This window comes from Etheostoma spectabile, chromosome 5 (genome assembly GCF_008692095.1).
Source record: "Etheostoma spectabile isolate EspeVRDwgs_2016 chromosome 5, UIUC_Espe_1.0, whole genome shotgun sequence".
NCBI lineage: Eukaryota > Metazoa > Chordata > Actinopteri > Perciformes > Percidae > Etheostoma > Etheostoma spectabile.
Window position 1 is genome coordinate 37,979,552 of NC_045737.1, and position 5,665 is coordinate 37,985,216.

A 5,665-nucleotide genomic window follows, 5' to 3' on the forward strand; every position below is an offset into this window, starting at 1 on the left:
GACATGCCACGTAGGAAAAGGCCAGTTTTTACTAATACATTTACTCTTGTGTCGTCTCGTCAGGGTCAATTGACCGTTTCAAGGTGTTAGATCAGAAATATGGATTTCTTTCAATCAATGGCCCAAAAAATCATGATGATTCCATTTACAATCGTCAGGTAAAATTATGATTACTTTCATTGAATTTGTCTGATTGTTTCTTTAATCTTATAGCATTTGAATTTTTAATTTAATGGTGTCAAAACCGTATCCGGACTAACTTTGACATCTTACCCACTCACCATCCTCTGATCTTAACTACTAGTCAAAATAATTCATAATTTCGGCCTTTGTTAACTAAAAACGTATGTTAATTTGACATAATGAGTTGTTGACCACAATTCCATAAATAAGCGTGAATCTACTATTAAACCACTCAGTTTTTTTTAAAGCGCATGGAAAAGTGGAATTAAATCGGAAAAGACACAAAACATCGGAAAAGCACCAAAAAAAAATTCATTTTCAATTTTCACCTGGAAGGAAAAGTTCATCATTAACGGGAAAACAAGACAGGGTTGGATGGCTCATTCTATTCAAGGCTCCCAGTAGCCATGACAGCAAGGACTATCTACAATAAATATACATATGATATACACATCTATATATATATATATTATGATCTATACTACAAACTAGTTTTATACCATTACTCGTACTCACGCCGAATTGCTGTTATAGCAGTTAGCATTCAAAAAAAAAGAAATTATAACAATACAAGGTGTTCTGATGTCAATAGAAGTCACAGAAATTATTATATTTAGTGCTATATGAAATATTTATATTTATTATTTTTATTTGTCGTCATAACCTTGTTTATATCACACCTGGTCCATCCACAATAAAGCCAGTTATCAAAAACCCATTTCATTTGGTCTCAATTCAAGCTCTGGTGGAAGAAGTATTCAGATCTTCACTTTAGTATAAGTACCAGTACCACACTGTGAATACTTACACCACAACACAAAGTCCTGCATGTAGAACTTTACTGGTGAGTACGTAAGTATTAGCAGCAAAATGTACACAGTATATAAGTTAAAAGTACTAGTACCACACTGTGAATATACTACACCACAACACAAAGTCCTGCATGTAGAACTTTACTTGGTGAGTACGTAAGTATTAGCAGCAAAATGTACCTAAAGTATAATAAGTAAAAGTACTAGTACCACACTGTGAATATACTACACCACAACATAAAGTCCTGCATGTAGAACTTTACTTGGTGAGTACGTAAGTATTAGCAGCAAAATGTACCTACAGTATAATAAGTAAAAGTACTAGTACCACACTGTGAATATACTACACCACAACACAAAGTCCTGCATGTAGAACTTTACTTGGTGAGTACTAGTTTAGCAGCAAAAATGTACCTAAGTATAATAAGTAAAAGTACTAGTACCACACTGTGAATATACTACACCACAGATAAAGTCCTGCATGTATAACTTTACGGTGAGTACGTAAGTATTAGCAGCAAATGTACCTAAAGTAAATACGTAAAAGTACTATCCCCACTGGAAATACTACACCACAACACAAAGTCCTGCATGTATAACTTTACTTGGTGGATACGTAAGTATTGCAGCAAAATGTTACTTAAAGTATAATAAGTAAAAGTACTAGTAACACTGTGAAAATACTACACCACAACACAAAGTCCTGCATGTAGAACTTTACTTGGTGAGTACGTAAGTATTAGCAGCAAAATGTACCTAAAGTATAATAAGTAAAAGTACTAGTACCACACTGTGAATATACTACACCACAGCATAAAGTCCTGCATGTATAACTTTACTTGGTGAGTACGTAAGTATTAGCAGCAAAATGTACTTAAAGTATAATAAGTAAAAGTACTAGTAACACTGTGAAAATACTACACCACAACACAAAGTCCTGCATGTAGAACTTTACTGGTGATAACTAGTATAGCAGCAAAAGTACTAAAGTATAATAAGTAAAAGTACTAGTACCACACTGTGAATATACTACACCACAGCATAAAGTCCTGCATGTATAACTTTACTTGGTGAGTACGTAAGTATTAGCAGCAAAATGTACTTAAAGTATAATAAGTAAAAGTACTAATACCAGTACCACACTGTGAAAATACTACTCCACAACATAAAGTCCTGCATGTATAACTTTACTTGGTGAGTATGTAAGTATTAGCAGTAAAATATACTTAAAGTATAATAAGTAAAAGTACTAGTACCACACTGTGAATATACTACACCACAACATAAAGTCCTGCATGTAGAACTTTACTTGGTGAGTATGTAAGTATTAGCAGTAAAATGTACTCAAAGTATAATAAGTAAAAGTACTAATTCTGCAGAAAAAGATCCCTGTCAGAGTTTTACTTATCTATTATATATGAAGCCTTTGGATAAACAGCTGTGTGTTGCTAGGTAACTAGGACTACAGTTGAAAATTAGCTGACTGGCAAACACTGGTGCATTTACAGAAATGTTGATTAATGTGTATTGTCCTAATCAAATAAATCAATCTACTACTACTACTTTATATAGCTTTATAGACACTTCACCCTTTATCAAAAAAGTTCAACATCAACACATCTGAAGGGTTTTTTGGGAATGAAAAAGTAGTAAAAAGTACAATGTTTACCTCTTAAATGCAGTGGAGTACAAGTATGAAGTTACATAAAATGGGAATACTCAAGTAAAGTACAAGTACCTGAGCATTTAGTCAGACAATACAGTCAGAATCAGGGCTGTAGTACTGGTCTTGGACATGTTTCTATGGTCTCGGACTCGCTAGTATTTGGACTCGGACTTGTCTCGGTCTCTGGTCTTGCCAGATCTGGTTTTGGGTCTGGACCGAGTCCAGGTGTCTTTATTGTGTTGATAATGATATTGGAGGGAAAGTGAAACCCAGAATGATTGTCTTGATACTGTCATGCATGAGACCTTCTTTTCTGTCCTGGACTCGGTCTTGTCTTGGACTCAAACCTCTTTGGACTCGGTCTTGTCTTGGACTCAAACCTCTTTGGACTTTGTCTTGTCTTGGACTCGACTAGTCCTGGTCTTGGACTCGACTCGACTCAGACTCAAACCTTTTTGGACTCGGTCTTGACTTGGACTCAAACCTTTTTGGACTCGGTCTTGACTTGGACTCAAACCTTTTTGAACTCGGTCTTGTCTTGGACTCAAACCTCTTTGGACTCGATCTTGCCTTGGACTCAAACCTCTTTGGACTCGGTCTTGACTTGGACTCAACTAGTCCTGGTCTTGGACTTGTCTTGGACTCAACTAAGTGGTCTTGACTACGCCCTGGTCAAATAAGCTTAATGGCTAAATGTAATTAATGCTTTTTGGACTCGGTCTGACTTGGACTCAAACCTCTTTGGACTCTGTCTGGTCTTGGACTCAAACCTCTTTGGACTTTGTCTTGTCTTGGACTCGACTAGTCCTGGTCTTTGACTCGACTTGACTCAGACTCAAACCTTTTTGAACTCGGTCTTGTCTTGGACTCAAACCTCTTTGGACTCGATCTTGCCTTGGACTCAAACCTCTTTGGACTCGGTCTTGACTTGGACTCAACTAGTCCTGGTCTTGGACTTGTCTTGGACTCAACTAAGGTGGTCTTGACTACAGCCCTGGTCAGAATAAGCTTTAATGGCTAAATGTAATTAATGGCTTTTTGGACTCGGTCTTGACTTGGACTCAAACCTCTTTGGACTCTGTCTGGTCTTGGACTCAAACCTCTTTGGACTTTGTCTTGTCTTGGACTCGACTAGTCCTGGTCTTTGACTCGACTTGACTCAGACTCAAACCTTTTTGAACTCGGTCTTGTCTTGGACTCAAACCTCTTTGGACTCGATCTTGCCTTGGACTCAAACCTCTTTGGACTCGGTCTTGACTTGGACTCAACTAGTCCTGGTCTTGGACTTGTCTTGGACTCAACTAAGGTGGTCTTGACTACAGCCCTGGTCAGAATAAGCTTTAATGGCTAAATGTAATTAATGGCTTTTTGGACTCGGTCTTGTCTTGGACTCAAACCTCTTTGGACTCGATCTTGCCTTGGACTCAAACCTCTTTGGACTCGGTCTTGACTTGGACTCAACTAGTCCTGGTCTTGGACTTGTCTTGGACTCAACTAAGGTGGTCTTGACTACAGCCCTGGTCAGAATAAGCTTTAATGGCTAATTGTGTGCACACATACAAGGCATTTAACTCATTATCTATCTATTTATCTATCTATCTATCTATCTATCTATCTATCTATCTATCTATCTATCTATCTCTCTATATTTCTATATCTATCTATCTATCTATCTATCTATCTATCTATCTATCTATCTATCTATCTATCTATCTATCTATCTATTTTACTAGACTTACAGTTCTTTATTTAGTTAAATTCCACCACAGTACAGAAGTTATTTATCATTGTTGCAGGGTCAGTGTTGTTGATATTCATGTAACTGGAGCAAACTGGAGGAGGGAGGTTGAGAAAGATTGACAGCTCCAGCCTATGACGTCGCATGACGACTGCTCCAGCCCAACCAATCAGGTGCCGGATGGGCGGGTACATAGTCCAAATTTTACGCGGCGCGCAGACGGGCCGAAACACCGAGAATGAATATCCCGGTCTCAACCGGTTTCAACCGGTCCGTGGTTGGAAGCATGAGCTTAGAGGAAGAGCACCCTTGCACGCATTAAAAAACATCTCTGCTCTCCAACAGTGTGTGCTAATAGAGCCAGAAATAAAACTATTTTTACTTCGTGATTATGACCCGGAATACCGCTCAAAAGTGTGACTCCGTGAATATGTGTTGTTAGCTTAGCTTACATTAGCCAGCAGACTCGAATCATCATTGACTTTTCCATTAGCACGCTAGGTTGCTATTAGCCTGCTGAGGAGTCGGCTGTAATCACTTGACAGCCAAAGAAAAGACAAGATGTGTTTCAGACTGGCTGAAGACAGGAAACAATAAGCTGTGGTAAACTGCGGAAAAGCTTTTTAATACATCGCCAAGAATCGATAAGTATCCAACGTAACGGCATTTTTTACAAATCGGCGCTGTCGGTGTCACCCAGGCTAGCTGGCTAGCTAGCTAGCGTTAGCTTGTTGCTATCGAAGGTTAGGCGCAGGCTAAGCGTGTGCCATGAGATAACGTTACACGGTTTCCTTTGCCATAAGAGGATTAATATTCCAGTCTTCAGCTACAAGTCACATTGGTTAACCAACACTTGTTCCCGACGGGCGGACCACACACACCAGGTGAGTTGAGCCCGATCAACGTGAAGCTAACTTACCTAGCATGTGCTAACGTTAGCATCGGAATAGACACAGCGTGTGCTAGCGTTAGCGTCCGTCAGTTTCCAGCGCGATGGGGGTGTCTTTGCGGCCACATTACCTACGCTAGCACATGGTTGTTTTTTAATCGCGTTGTAGCAGGGACTGGCGTGATGTCCACGAGCTGTTGTCCAACGCATTTTAATTTTAAAGTCGTAGTAAAACAAGTCTATGAGTCGGGTTTGGGGGGGTGAATGCGGCTCTAAAGCGCCAAGTTAGCCAGGTGGGGGCGTTGTTTCATATTTTTATTTTTTTATTAATTTTTTTTATCACTTTTATTGTTAGGTTACATTCTTTCCCCCCCCCC

General features: G+C 39.1%; 1 protein-coding gene across 1 annotated transcript in view; it reads left to right on the top strand.

Moving 5' to 3' along the window:
* Positions 1–4,605: 4,605 nt before the first annotated feature.
* Positions 4,606–5,665, top strand: part of xpo1a (exportin 1 (CRM1 homolog, yeast) a) — a 29,726-nt gene continuing 28,666 nt past the window's right edge. Inside the window, exon 1 of the mRNA XM_032515263.1 lies at positions 4,606–5,283. The gene's annotated coding sequence lies outside the window, so the exon portion shown is untranslated. The remainder of the gene's footprint in view (positions 5,284–5,665) is intronic.